This window comes from Acomys russatus, chromosome 26 (genome assembly GCF_903995435.1).
Source record: "Acomys russatus chromosome 26, mAcoRus1.1, whole genome shotgun sequence".
NCBI classification, from domain to species: domain Eukaryota; kingdom Metazoa; phylum Chordata; class Mammalia; order Rodentia; family Muridae; genus Acomys; species Acomys russatus.
In genome coordinates, this window is record NC_067162.1 from 9,573,847 (window position 1) to 9,588,956 (window position 15,110).

At 46.1% G+C, this 15,110-nt stretch overlaps 1 protein-coding gene across 1 annotated transcript in view; it reads left to right on the forward strand.

The window, feature by feature from the left end:
• The window catches only part of Rnf150 (ring finger protein 150), a 281,952-nt gene that overhangs the window by 248,774 nt on the left and 18,068 nt on the right, over positions 1 to 15,110 (forward strand). The gene's annotated exons all lie outside the window — the stretch shown is intronic.

Genomic DNA, 15,110 nt, shown 5'->3' on the forward strand with positions numbered 1-15,110 from the left:
GCAGACATAGTTAATAGATACTGGCTCACCCATAATCTCAGTAGTTCCTTGTGCACACTGACCTCAGACAATCAGTTCTGATCTGCCAGGTCTTGTTCTTTGCTGTAGAAAGCTGGATTTCAGCGGACAACTCAACAAAAATGTTGGAATGCCTGTTTGGTGTACATCTCCAGATTTAGAGCGGATACCCTCACACAGACACAGGGGAAAAACAATAACACCTCTAAAGACATCTAATACACTGGATTCCTCTGTGGTGGTCCTTCCTGAAATTTCAGCCTCCTTTTGGGATGAGAAAATTGCAAGGAACACTTCTGGAGAAAAGAAAGTATATTGTGCTTTAATGATGTAACCAAACTCTCCTTTCCATATCTATGCGGGCCCGTGTGTGGTTGTATAAGTTGGGATACACTGTCCCTAGTTTAGACGTGTCTGGGAATGTTAGGATGACTATAGACAGACTTCCTCACTCCAAAAGTTTCCCTTAGAGTGTGCACCAGCATCCAAAGGAAGAGTCAAGCCGGATTCCCATGTCTACATATGCCCATGTGCACACTCATGCACATGTACACACACACACACACACACACACACACACACACACACACCAGTCCTGACAGCTTGGCTTATCATCCAGAGCCCTCAGGAATCCCCAGTCATTGTCCTCAGTGTCCTTGGCCACAGCTCAGCACAGGACCCTGCACTGTGCGTGTGAGTTGGTTTTGCTCACAAGAACCCCCTCCCACTGAAGCTCAGCTGGGAGGTAACATTTAAACATAGCAAGGTTTTGCAGACAAACCCCGAATCCCCACCAGAGTCATGGCAGAGTCAGCGTCGTCTGCAGTTGACTGCAGCTTTGCAACTCCAGATTTAGAGACAGTGTCCGGCAGCAGAACTGCCCTCACACCCAGTGACCGATGTCTCACACAAGGCTGCTGATTTGAACTTTCCTACTGTCTCTCATTAAAGAAACAATGGGTGAGACCCTGCAGTGAGATGACGTGCGCCTGTGAAACAACAGCACACACAGCTAGTGTTCTCTCTGCTTCACGGTGGGGAGAAACAGTTAGTTGATTTACAGGCTGAAGTTCCTTCAGGAATTTTTTTTTTTTTTTTTTTTTTTTTTTTTTTTTTTTTTGGTTTTTTGAGACAAGGTTTTTCTGTGTAGCCTTGGCTGCCCTGGACTCACTCTGTAGACCAGGCTGGCCTCGAACTCAGAGATATCCACCTGCCTCTGCCTCCCTAGTGCTGGGATTAAAGGCATGAGAACCCTACCTGGCTCCATTGAAAAATTTTAATAAAATGAAATCTTTGTTTCTAATCAATAAAGATTTATACCCCAGTCTGAGCCATCAGCACAGAATGGTCTTGACTGCGCTCGAGCAGCTGCTGTGCAGCGAGAACAGAGGAATGCATCGGTTAGGGACTGTGATGCCATAACAGCACTGCCACTGTCTTTAAATAAGCATTAATTGGAAATTGGATTTGACAAATCAGACTTAATGTCAGAAACAGTGAATTAAGGAAAAGATCATCCCTGTTTAAAGTTAGCGCATAATTTATACAGTAGGGTGAATCTATACACACACACACACACACACACACACACACACATAATATATATATATATATATATTATATATATATACAGTAGGGTGAATGCATATACATGTATATGCATTTGTGGAAATGCATGTGGACACCTACCAATGCACAAAATGCATGCATATGTACACAATTATATACTTGCATGCTGATCCATGCATATTTCATAATACATATGCCTACGATAGCACCTAGGCATAATTTCTGTGTATAAAATATATGAATATAGATATAGAGACATATACACACTGCATACCTACGCATATGCGTATATGTTCCTCAGAGCCTTCAACTTTGTATCACAGTGGTTAGACATATCTCAGGAAAGCTAACTGAAATTTCTAGTTGTAACTCATGATTACTTCTGGCAATGAAACTGTAGCTCATCAGAGAAAGAAACCCCAAAATCCAATTTACATATCATCTTGTTACCCCCCCCCCGAGGACCTAGAGACTCCCTAACATCTGCAAGAAGCAGCCCCTAATTTAGGTGTTGACCAAGCCTCATGGGAGAAAATTTTCATCTGACAGGCCATGAGAAAATGGGCTGAAATGGAGAGGGCACTAAGAAATGATGTGTGGCTTTGCTGGACGGGCAGGGAAAGGTGCTGATGTCATCTGGCCCAATGTGTCCTTCTGCCAAGAAGCTCTTGGTCAAAAAGCTTAGCCAAGGCCCAGCCCTGCTACCTGCTGCAATTTTGCAACTTTGGGCAACTGTTCATCCTTTCTTTTGCTTATGGAGGGATGGGAAGGAGAGAAAGCAATAAGAATATTTTCCACATGTCATGCGAAATGTGAGGGTACGTGGTCTATGTGAAGCATTTTCTTAACTTTGTTCTTATTTTATAAAGGCAGAAGAGGGACTCCCACTGGCGAGTAAATACCATGTGTTCAGGATCTTGCAGAGAACGTTACATATTTTATTTAATCTATAAGTGTGACTCCCCTTTATCTCCCAGGGCCTGAGCCCGAGCCTTGCACATGCTGATCAAGCAGCCTACCCCGCCGAGCTGCGTCTCTAGCCCTCTGCTCAGGCTTTTGTGCCTGAGATAACTTCAGATGCACCAGACACAAGGGCTCCCGCCCCTAACCTGAGTGTTCCCGTGAGACGGGAGGACTGTGAGCTTGCCCCTATCTCAAAACAAGCAAGATGAAGTGCAGAGTGCCTGTGGGGCTGGGATATGCAGGTGTTGGTCACCACCGGCAAACCCAGATTTGTTCTGGTACCCCAGCACTCCTCCAGTGTGGTCCGTAACCCACCTGGGCTGTACGTGGACTGAGTTTCCTGGACTTAAGAAACCTTGAAGGGCAAATAGAGAATTGTCATTTCCACTGAGGCCCCCGTGCCGGTCAGCTTCTCGTACTATGATGAAATACCTGAGTCTGGCTAACTTTATAAAGAAAGGGTTTATTTATCCCACAGCTGGGAATGCTGAACCAAACAGCATGGCTAATGTTCTTACAGGGGACTCCACCACATTCCACACACTAGCAGCATCGCTCTATGGTGGGTGACAGGAACCTGTGTGAGATGGAGAGATCACATCATCAAATAGGAAAAAAGTAAGGCTTCACAATCCCTCTTGAGACCCTGATTCTAAGGGTCCTAAGGGTCTCCTACTGGGCCCACATCTTCAAGGTTTTCCAAACACCTCCCAAAATCACTATCCTGAGGAGCAACATGTAAACCGTTGCACTTTCTAGGTGATGGTTTTCTTTCCATTTTTAAAGATTTGTTTTTTTTATTTTTTATATATACACAGTGCTCTACCTGCATGTACACGTGCTGGCCAGAAGAGGGCACCAGATCCCATAGATGGTCGTGAGACACCATGTGGTTGCTAGGAATTGAACTCAGGACCTTTGGGAGAGCAGGCAGTGCTCTTAACCTCTGAGATATCTCTCCTGCCCCCTAGGTGATGTTTTTCTAAAAGAAGGGTTTGAAACCAAACGCTACTTACCACAGAATGTCCCAGCCAAAGAACCCAGGATAACCTCTTACCCCCTCTCTCCCAACCTACTCTTTATCATATTGGCTGTGATGCTAATTTCTCAAGGAGGCACTAGACTACAGTAGAATCTTCAGTCATATTAGTGTGATTTTGTATAGCTGGTTTTCTAGACCTTTTCATTGGATCCTTGAAGACAGGACTCCAAATCCCCCCCCCCCCCCCCCCCGCCAAAGAACATCTGTGAGGGTACAGGCAGCTTTCCATCTTGTCATGCCTCCTTTGTGATATTGATAAAGGCCAATGTTGGCAGGTAAAATTGCTCTGGGAAGCAGAAAGCTACAGATTCTTTTATTCCATGCATTGCTCCTCCGCTGTGGAGAACTTACGGCCCTGATACGCAGCTAGCATGTTACATCCGTTTGCTCTGTGAGCGTAATCGCCAATTCCTGAATTATTCTAGAAAAAGGGTAGTACTTTAAACAGAAAAAAATACTTTAAAACCACACCTAAGATACCAAGATGAATTGCTAAGCCTACAGAGTGAAAAGTGATTGAAAGAATTGAAATTGGCTTTCCAGTGGCCTGCGGACTTGGCTCTGCAGTTAAGAGCACACAGGACTCACTGCTTTTGCGGAAGGGCCAGGTCTGATTTCCAGCACCTACATGATGGTCACAGCCATCTGTAAGTCCAGGCCCAGTGGATCTGATGCCCTCTCTGGCCTCAGGCACCAGGCATGCATGCACGGAAAACATCCATACAATGAAAAATAAACCTAAAAAAATTTTTATAATTTGTTTTTTTTTTTTTTTTAATTAAAAAAACAGACCTTTGGAGCCATGGATTTAAGTGCTCACCTTAAAGAATAAGAGACAACAATGCTGCACTTCCCAATTTCTTTGGATTCAAGGCAGCTGAGATTAAGACATTAACCTAGTTACTAACTGCTGACAGCATGGTCTTCCAAGTCCACCAGAGGTAGCAGAGAGAAAACGCTAGCACTTAGGAGGGAGAGGCAAAAAGATGGCAGCCAGTCTGAGGCTAGCCTAGGCTGCATAACAAGCTCTAGACCAGCCTGGACTACATAGTAAGACCCAGTTTCTTTCTAGATGTTGTAGAGTCTGAAAATGTGATATGTAGACAGGGGTCAGAACGGTAGGACCTATGTCTCTGTAGCTTTGTATCTTGAACAAATATGATTAAGAACATACACACCTATGGTCTATGGCTTTTAAAATGGATACAGTGAATTTTCTCTAGAGTCAAATGCAGTTGCTTTTTCTACAGTGTATGGCTGGGACTTTCCCTCTAAGTACATACAGTAAGGATCAGCTGAGCTCACACACCCATGCTTAGGGTATGCCATGCTCACACACCCATGCTTAGGGTATGCCATGCTCACACACCCATGCTTAGGGTATGCCATGCTCACACACCGGTGTTGGAGTATGCCATGTTTACACACCCATGTTTGGCGTATGCCATGCTGGGGCATGCTATGCTTACCCACCATTAGAACCTGCTATGATCAGCCACCCACACTCAGGATCTGCTGGGATTATATACACTCGTGCTTCGGATACTCTCATCTTACACCAGGGTCATCTGAGTGTCTAAATATGCATCCTTTCCTTAAAGAAACATTATCTGCTAGTCCACAGCTGTGAGACAGACACCACACTCACTTCTGATGTTGGACTCCTAGTCAAAGTCCGGAGGCAAAAAAACAAGGAGTCTCAATCAGCTCTGTGCTGCCGATGTCCTCTGACCTGCTGCTGAGATCTTTTCTCTTAGGAGCACTGAAGGAAAATTAAAGATAGCCCTATCCTCCGCGCCCCTGCCTTATAGAGTATGATTACACTGTGAAATACTCGAGGGCCCACGCTTCCACTCTTTAGGCCAGCAGCTTTCTCAGGGGCTCAGGGGTCAGCGTTACAAGCATCTTCAGTGATGTTTCACTGGCATCATGGAGCCTCAGGTGGGTGGGTACCAGTTGTCCACATCCAATGAGCTCCTGGTGGGGATGGCTTTTCAACCACTCTGTATCGAATTTGCCATCGTTGACACAGCATCCTCCAGCCACAGGAAACATTGGAAATAGTCTGGGGCAGACATTCCTTCATGACTAAAATAACTAGGTGCAAGTAGAAAAACAGAAGAAAGCCCTGAAGACTGCAAGCTAACATCTGTTTAACAATAAAATACTTGCTATTGGTGATATTGGGCATGCCTTCCGTCTACAGAGCTGTCAAAAGTATAAGTTTCAGAGTATGTATTTTGATTTTTCCCACTACAGGAAACACTGGGTCAATATGAACACAGCATGCAAACACAGACAAAAGGGGGAGAGATGGGCTCTTTCCTAAGTAAACATTTGAGAGGTTTTTTGTTTTGTTTTGTCTTAAGCTTAAAAAGAAAAAAGAAAGGAACTCGCTACCACCTGTAATCCTACCAAATAATAGCAGCATGGTACCTAAAAAATTAAGATTTTGAATCTCTGCCATCTCGAAACAACTTTCCATTGTGGAAAGGTCATGAACCTCCTCAAGAATCTGAAGGAAAGAAGCAATTATGCGATGCCCTTAAAATGTCTAAGGCACCTCCTTGTGTCATCAACTTGCAAAAGCCATTTTGCCAAGAGGTGGGTGATTCGGTCTAATATATTCATGAGTGCCTATTCAAGCTGGGGTGAGATTGGCACTCCTGTGAAGAAATTATGACTCAGTACCAGATGTGAGCCAGAATGTGTGCTGAGAAGTTATTCTGCTGAGCACTGTTATTTAAAAAGCGGCCTCACTCTCCACCTCTGCCACAGGCTCTGTGTGCATAAGGGGTTTGGATAACCCTCGTTAGTTTAAAAGGGGGGGGGGGGGGGAAACGATAGCTCTTTGGCGAGGGGAGGAAATATTGTGACCGTAACCCCTGTGTTAAACTCCAGGGACTCCCTGCAGGCTTGTCCAGAGCGTTGGCCCGTGGACACATGTTGAGATATCTTGGGATGGAATGCCTCCGTCATCACTTTTCCATCCATAATCTAGGGAGACTGCTCATTTGTGCGTCCTGCATGTAATTTCCCCTTCCTGGCAGCCCACCCGCAAGCGAGACCTTGTCAGTTTCCCGTCATTTCCCCTTGCGTCTCAGGCCCACTGCGGCACTCTTGGTCCAGTTACAGGCACTGCTGCCAGCGGGCGAGGACAGAATTCCACGCAGGTGGTCCTGCCTGGGGGAGGGAGGGAGGGTATGCTGAGCAGGAGTCTGAGATCATTAGAGAAACAGAAAAGTAACTAGTAAGGCAGAGCTGGAAAGATCGGGGAAGGGGGAAGCTTCTGGTCCCCAGAAACACCATTAACTGATAACCTCCAGGCTTCCTGCGTGCCTGGGTCTGGTTGTCTAGCCGAGGCCTGTGAATTTACCATCATGCCTTGTCACGTGCACCTCATAGTACCGCAATTAAAAGACCAAGCCTCCTTCCGGTGTTAGCCCTTAACAAATCCACATAACTGGTCCAGGCTTTCTGATTCCATTTCCCATCATTCGAGTGCTAATTGTTGCATTTTCTCTTATCTGTATAGCCTTAGGGGTGGAGGCTTGTGTCTGTGCAGAAAGGGTTCCCGCTGTCTGAGTGCTTGGGGTGTTTAATTGAAAATGAAGCAGTACTGTTAATCAGGTGTGTAGAATTTGGGGGTTCCAGGGGCTCTTTAGAAAAAGGAATCATGGTGGACAGAACCACCCCCTTGACCTTGAATGGTAGGACACCGTTCCCTATACACCCCTTTTCAGAGACAAGAAAACAAGCCAGCAGGGTCCCTAACCCATCCATAGAGACAGAGTTAGCATAGTGCAGACTGCAATGGAGTGGAAGGCATGAATTAGCCATAACCATTCCTTGGTGTATGCATGCTTCCGAATGTGTGAGTGTGTGTGTGTGTGTGTGTGTGTGTGTGTGTGTGCACATGTGTGTGTACGTGTGCATGTGTGTATATGTGTGTGTTCAGGCATGTGTGTCTTTATGTGTGTGTGCATGTGTGTATGTGTATGTCTATGTGTGTGCATGTCTGTGTGTGTATATGTGTGTGCATATGTGTGTGTGTGTGTGTGCATGCGTGTATGTGTGTGTGTTACCAAGTGTGTGTTACCAAGACAGGCTCATCCACCTGTCTCTGCCCACCAGCACTGGAATTATAAATATACACCAGCACACGTGGCTTTTGTTACGTGCCTTCTGAGGATCAAACTCACACCCATGTGCTTCAAGTGTTGTTGAGTCTTTACTGAATTCTATAAGACTCTACTATGGCCTGGTTAATTCCCCCACTAACTGAGACAGAGACCAGTCGAGCCATCACCCTATTCCTCATCTGAGTTTGCATAACAAAGTCGAAGCCAGGTGTTCTGTAGTTGTGGCTTCAACCGAACATGATTGGAAAGTATTTAAGGGGGAAAAGTTGTCTGTCCTCCATCTGCACAGACATTTTCTCTTGTCACTATTCCCTCAACATTCCAGGATAACTCCTTACACACCATCCATAGTGTGTTAGAGGGTCTATTATAATCCAAAGACTGTTTTAATTACACAAGAGGATTACATGAGCTTTTATAAGCACTAACACGGTTTTTTATATGAGGACAGGTAACTCAAAGCACCGGTGTCCTGGGGAGTCCTAAAACCAATCCCCTGTGTATAATTGAATGTGATAAGGAGATAAGCTTTAACCCTTTACTGATGCGTGTAAGCTAATGCCCTCCTCCTTCTGTTGCATCACCAGAGGCAGAGGCTCACAGAGCTCACTTCAGCCGGATGCTTGCGCTGCTTTGCTTTGCTTTGTTTTGCTTTGGTTTTGGCTCTCCAGGAAATAGAGATCAGATTAGCAAGGAGATGAAGGTCAGATTAGTAAACAAATGAAAGGGTTTTAATAAATGCTTTCCACAAAGATTCAACGCCATGTATCACCGTCCTAAATGCCAAGGGACATGGGCTGGGAGCCAATGGGCCAACAAACAACCAGCTCAAAGAAATGCGTCCCAGCTATGGCCACCATCTTCCTCACTGTCATCATCATCCACCTGCGCTTTGCCTCCCAATTCCCCCACAGCTACCCTCTGAGTAACTAAAGACTCCCTAGGTCTTATATATATAATTTTTTATCTCCCAGCCACAGTTTTCCTCCTTTCCCCTCTCCTCCCAGTCCTGACCCCCCACCCCTTGCCCCCCTCAGGTCTCCACCATCAACTCCTCCTCCCCACCCCCACCCCCGGTTCTATTCAGAAAGAGGCAGGCCTCCCATGAGAAGCAGCCAAATGTGCATATAAAGTCCGCAATAAGTATTAGGCACTTCCCCTCATATTAAGGCTGGATAGGCCAACCCCAATAGGAGCCAGATACCTCCAACCTACAATTTGTCCTGGCTACAGGATGTGCTGAGGCAAAAGGTGTCCCTAGAAATTGTGGGAGGGGTCAACCAATGACTGCTCCAGCCACTAGAGGGAGCCCCTCCCCAGACACTGCCTAGAGGGCCAGGAACGGGGAGGCTGATAGCCCAGAGACCTAGGAGGGAACCTAACACCTTAGAGCTTAATACACAGCTATGAAACCAGCAGAGTGAGCACAGGAGAAGTGGGTTCGAGCCCTAGCTCTACCACTTTGAGTGGTTCTTACAGAGACTTGAAGACATAGGGGCTTTGCCTTTCTGAGAGGCAGCCTCAAAGAGAATCCTTATAAGCTAAAACTAAAAGTTCCCCCAAAATACCCGTATATTCCATCACATTTTCTTTTTCCTTCCTTCTGTCATGTTTCCCGTAAAATTTCCCTCTACTTTCTACCTTCATAGCTTACGCACGCGTGCTACACCCTCATATGTAAAGTTCATGTGTAAAAGCCAGGATGCCGTGTCTGTCTGCTGATCTGAGTCTTTTTGTCTGGCATTACACTTTTCTCTTGCGTCGATGTGACAATTTCACTTTCCTCGACGTCTGCATGGTAGCATTGTGTACGTGTACCACGTCGCTTTATCCACTCACCTGGGCTGCGTCCATTTCTTAGCTACTGTGAGTAAAGCATTAATAAACACAGATGTGCAAGTGTCCCTGCTAGAAGGCGTGCAAATGTTCACACGGGAGTGGCATGGCTGCACCGTGTGGTGGTTCAGACCGGCTTCCAGGGCCACTGCAATGCCTTCCTTGTGTTCCTACCAGCTATGTAAAGGGCTCCTCTCTCTCAGCATCCTCTCTAGCATTTGTCATGATGCTTTCTTGATGGCGGCCATTTTGAGTGGGGTGAGATAAAATCCTAAATCAAGTTTTAATTTGCGCCCCACCCCCACCATGGCTAAGAAAATGGAATACTTTTATTTATTGGCCACTAACTCTACCACTTTGTACAGGTGCCGTTGGCTGCCTGGCCCTCCTTCCTTCTCTGTCCCAGATGCTGACATATGAGCAGCTATTACTGTAATTGGTCCCATGGGACCGAGGATATAGAATAGTACTTCACGCCTCTCCATTTCTTTATTAATCTGACATTTACTTTCTAGAAAATAAAATGCGCGGTAGCATCTGGTTGCTTCTGTACCAGACTCTTCACAATGCTATTTCCCAAAAGGAGTCCTAAAAGGAGGAGAAACAGGAAAGCTAGCCTTTATAAAGAACCTGAAACCCCAGCAGGAACACACACACACACACACACACACACACACACACACACACACACACACACACAGTATGCGTCTACTCAGGCTACTGTCACGAAAAGCCACAAGCTTGGTGGGTTAAACATCAAATATTGAATTCTTGTAGTTCTCGAAGCTGTGACCTACAAGATCTCAATATCAGCACGTTTCTGATCCTTGGCTGGCCTTCTTGCTACGTCCTCACATGGCTGAGCGAGAACACGTGTGCAAGCCTCTTTTTTTTTTTTTTTTTTTTTTTTTTTTTTATAAAGCACTAATTGAATCTAAGTCTAATGACCGCTTAAAGTCGCAGCCTCACAGTACGGCACACTAGGGGATACGTTTCACCACGCGTGTAGCATGTACAGGGGATCTGTTTCACCATGCGTGTAGCATGTACAGGGGATCTGTTTCACCATGCGTGTAGCATGTACAGGGGATCTGTTTCACCATGCGTGTAGCATGTACAGGGGATCCAGTTTCACTGTGTATGTGTGCATGGCATGTACAGGGGATAAGACTTCGCCATGTGTATAGCATGCATAGAGGACACTGTTCCAATGTGTGCGTGGCATGTGAAGGGACTCTGGGCAGCTCAAGCGTGCACGCAATGGTTCTCTGGCAGGCCTTGTATATGATAGAGAAGTTGGTCCCTAGGAATTGATGAGGATGCCTTCTGCCTTGCTTTAAAAAAACAGTTAGATCACATTCCTAGAGCAAGCTCCCAAGGTCCAGTCCCTTCTTTGGCCACTTCCTCTTCCTGAGGCTGACTACCAAGGTCCAGCTATCAAAGTATTGAAATCTAGCAATCAAAAGCCTCCTTTGGCTCACCCAATCAACACGTCCAAGTAAAATTAAACACCTCATCCTAACTTGGGGTTTCCCCCCTTGTGCCTTTATAAACTGACATTTTCCTTTTTAAATGTATTTATTTATTTATTCATTCATATTACATCCCAATTGTTATCCCATCCCTTCTATCCTCCCATTCCTCTCTCCCTCCCACTTTCACCCTATTCCCCTCCCCTATGACTGTGACTGAGGGGGACCTCCTCCCCCTATATATGATCATAGGGTATAAAGTCTCTTCTTGGTAGCCTGCTATCCTTCTCCTAAGTGCCACCAGGCCTTCCCATCCAGGGCCATGGTCAAATATGGGGCACCAGAGTTGAAGTGAAAGTCAGTCCCCACTCTCCACTCATCTGTAGAGAATGACCTGTCCCTTGGCTAGATCTGGGTAGGGGTTCAATGTTTACTGCAGGTACTGTCCTTGGTTGGTGCCATAGTTTGTGCAGAACCCCTGGGCCCAGATCTGCCCATAAACTGACATTTTCCTATGGACCACATCTGTCTCCTCTCTATCCAGAGGCAGTCCTTTGTCCCACTGAGGAGCAAATATCCCTGCCCCCCTCCCTAGCCCTCTTTCTCTCCTCCCCCTTTTCCCTTCCCCATCTCCCTCTTCCTTTATCTTCTGTATCTGTCCCTTATCCCAGCCTTCCATCCCTCTAGAGCAAATGTATCTCCTTTGTGCTGAGGACTTGGTGTTGGGGAGTCTTGGCCATACTTTTCCTTTCAGGCTGTACAGGGGATACAGTTACAGTGCATGCACAGTGCATACAAGGGGAAAGTCTTGTAACAATACAAATTACAAGTAGCCCTGGTGTCTGTTGGGAAACAAATAAAAAGGTAGCAAGTTAGTCAGGCATGGTGGCTCCTGCCTGTAATCCCAGCTCTTGGAAGGCTGAGGCAGGAGAATTGTCTGTGTGTTTGGTGCCAGCCTGAGTGACACAGTGAGTGGAGCCCAGGCCAAACGGGAGTAGAGTGACATCCTGCCCCCACCAAGACAAACAAACAAAACAAACAAAAAAGCAAAAGAAACATTGTTTGATAGAGAAGTTGGTTAAGCATTTGATAAGATTCAATTTGTAAAATCAGATTAAGAGGGGAAAAAAGGCACGTTTCAGAATAGAATAAAACACGTTTTCGTTTCTGTAAGTAATACACAAAAAGGAACTGTTCTCTGATGCGTATATCTGCAGGAAGGGTGAACAGATAAACACAGAGCGGTGCATATGATTGTAACGTACTGTAAGCATCTGTGTCACATCTTGCTTGTGAGTGCTGGGCTGGGACAGGCTCAACAACAGAAGCTGGAGTTCCCCAGGAGCTGCTGGGAGCTGCTCACTGACTTGGCCTTTGCTACCAGGGCAGGCTTGCATGGCGTTTGATGGCTGTCTGTTTAGGGCCTGGTGAGAGACACGCTGGTGGTGGTGAAGGCCATCAGCATCTTACTAAACAGGACAGGAGCAGGGACTGCATTGTCAAGAAACGGCTACCAAAAATCAAGTGAAAGTAAGGGCTTGGGAGGACTTGAAAAGTGGCCGGGGCTTTTAACTCAGGTGCTCACCAAGGGCTCGTCTGAGAATCTCCTCAGTGTCCGAGCTTACTGATGGACACGGTGTCCTTCTCTTCACGCTCTTGCCTGCACTTGGAAATGATGTTAGTGCCTCCAACCCCGCCTAAATAAGACTGGTTTGCGGTTACCATGAGACTTTTAAAACATCAAATTCTGATGAAGCATTTACACACCACAGTCTTTTATATTGAGAAAGAGAGACCGACAGACAGACAGACAGACAGAGAGACAGAGGGAGCGGAGAATAATGTAGCTCTTGAGGCTGGAACTCAGTAAGATTGGCAACAAGACCCTTTACCTGTTGAGCCATCTCTCCAAACAATGACACCAGAGGGTAAAAGTGTCCAAGCAAGCATCTCATTGGGCAATGGCTTCACCTTGTATGGGGGGCGGGGGGGGAACACGAAGTGACAACCCCTTGCTCTTAAATGCTAACTCTAAAGTTTGAAAGATTCTTCAAAACCAATGGAGACACTTCCAGGAAAGAAGGTAACACCACCTAGGAGAGAGAGTTGGGGGTACATGTACCGGTCAAGAAAACTTTGCTGCTTTTAAAGCCTGTAACTATGTTCCACAGTGGAATTAGCGGAGTTGTTAGATGGATTAGAAGGCCAGCCTTGAGCCACTGACCCTTTAGGCCATCACGTGTGTGCGTGCATGTGTGTGTGTGTGTGTGTGTGCCCGTACACACGTGTGTGTGTGCACACTCACGTGTGTGTGTGTGTGTGTGTGTGTTTGTGTGTGTGTGTCCAGGGCCATTTGCCTGCCTCAGGAGAGCAACCTGTCTCATTCAAAAGAGCAGCTTCAGATCTGTCACCCCCACTACAGCCTCCATTTCACCAGGGCCGGTCTTGAAAGGAACATGTGGTGTCTTTGCTATCTGACTAGACTGAGTGAGTCCTCAGGTATCTCAGAGGCCTCAGCTTCAGCAGAGCAATCACAAAGCCAAGACAGAGAGGTGGCCTGTATCTGCAAAGGCACAATGGAGGAAGGGCCACGTGACCCAGGGCGAAGCCCCCACCTCCACGTCTAACCTGCTGAGCTCTCTAGCTCCTGTGTACTTGATGAGTTCTAACCTTAGCTACCTGGCCAAGAACTGCCCCTGCAGGGCCAAATGTTGACTACAAGTTCACATTTTTATTGCTGTTCCAAACAGAAGGTGCTAGAAATGTTTGTAAGCTGGAAAGAATGGACCAAGTTATGGCTTTATAGCTCATGACTTGCCTACTGCTCTGTTGTTGGAATTAGATACTACCTACTACGTTCTCCAGGAAGGTTCGTAAACACACCCAACTAAGCCAGTTTCAGAGTTCAGTGTTGGGGCAGTAGTTTATGCACACCCACGTCAGGCCTCTTTTCTGTAGTTCAGAGGGAGACCATCATGTTTTATGCCACACCAGGTCCCCCAAATGAACCACCTGTGGACTGTGTTCACACCAGTCAAAGGTGGACTATGAGGATGAGGAAGACAAGGTGCTAGGACAAAGCTTTCTTCTGTACAAAAGGTCTGCTCTCTCTGTGCCTTTTCAACAGGCTTCTCTGTGTTTTGCTGGGGGGGGGGGAACTGAGGGGGGAAGCAGGTGGTCAAAACAGTCAGAAATTTAAGACACCTCAAACCTTCAGTTGACCTTGGTTGTTGAACAGGTGGGTGTAAAGTGATCCACTGCTCACAGAGCCAAACACACCCATGTCAGCGTTGAGTCTCAAGTGCTGCACTGAGCTCTGTAACCCATCATTTGTTTATATATTTTGTGAGGGCTCTGTAGTTCACGAATCTTCTGTTTAAATAGTCTTTGTCTTTGTCTTTAAACATGCTGGGGTAAGAAGGCATTTTCTTATTTCTGTCCCTCCCTCTCCAACCCTCCTCAGAGCAAAGTAAAGGATCCTTTCTTTGCTGGGACCTAGGACTTGGCCTTTCAAGCAGGCCTTGTGTTCCACCAGAGCCCTGGTCTCCGCTTTCATCTGGCTCCCTTGCTGTACTATCATATAACAGGATGGCAAGAAATGGCTATCTGGCTGCCATGTGGTAAAGATCTCCTTATGAAATGTGGGTACATTGACCTACATCCAACAACGCTGAAGAAAGACAGCATTACAGGAACAACAGGACAATGGCTAGGAAAAGAAAGACTTCACTCATATGCCACCATGTTTTTGAGCAAAGAAAGAGCCCAGAAAGCTTAACATGAGAGAACAAAAGCAGGAGCACAATAAATATATTACAGCAATAAAAATAATAATATCTGTACAGCTGGTATAGCGTATGTTGGACCGCACGTGTGTGTGTGTGTGTGTGTGTGTGTGTGTGTGAAATTTCATAACAGACTACAAAGTTATGATTAAAAAGGGAGTTGTAATTAGTTTTTATCATTTCACCTTAAGAAATATTGGTCTCTATGTGTTCCAGAGCATGTGTGTCTGTGTCTGTGTTTGTGTCTGTGTGTTTGCATGTGTGTGTGCACTGGGGATTACAC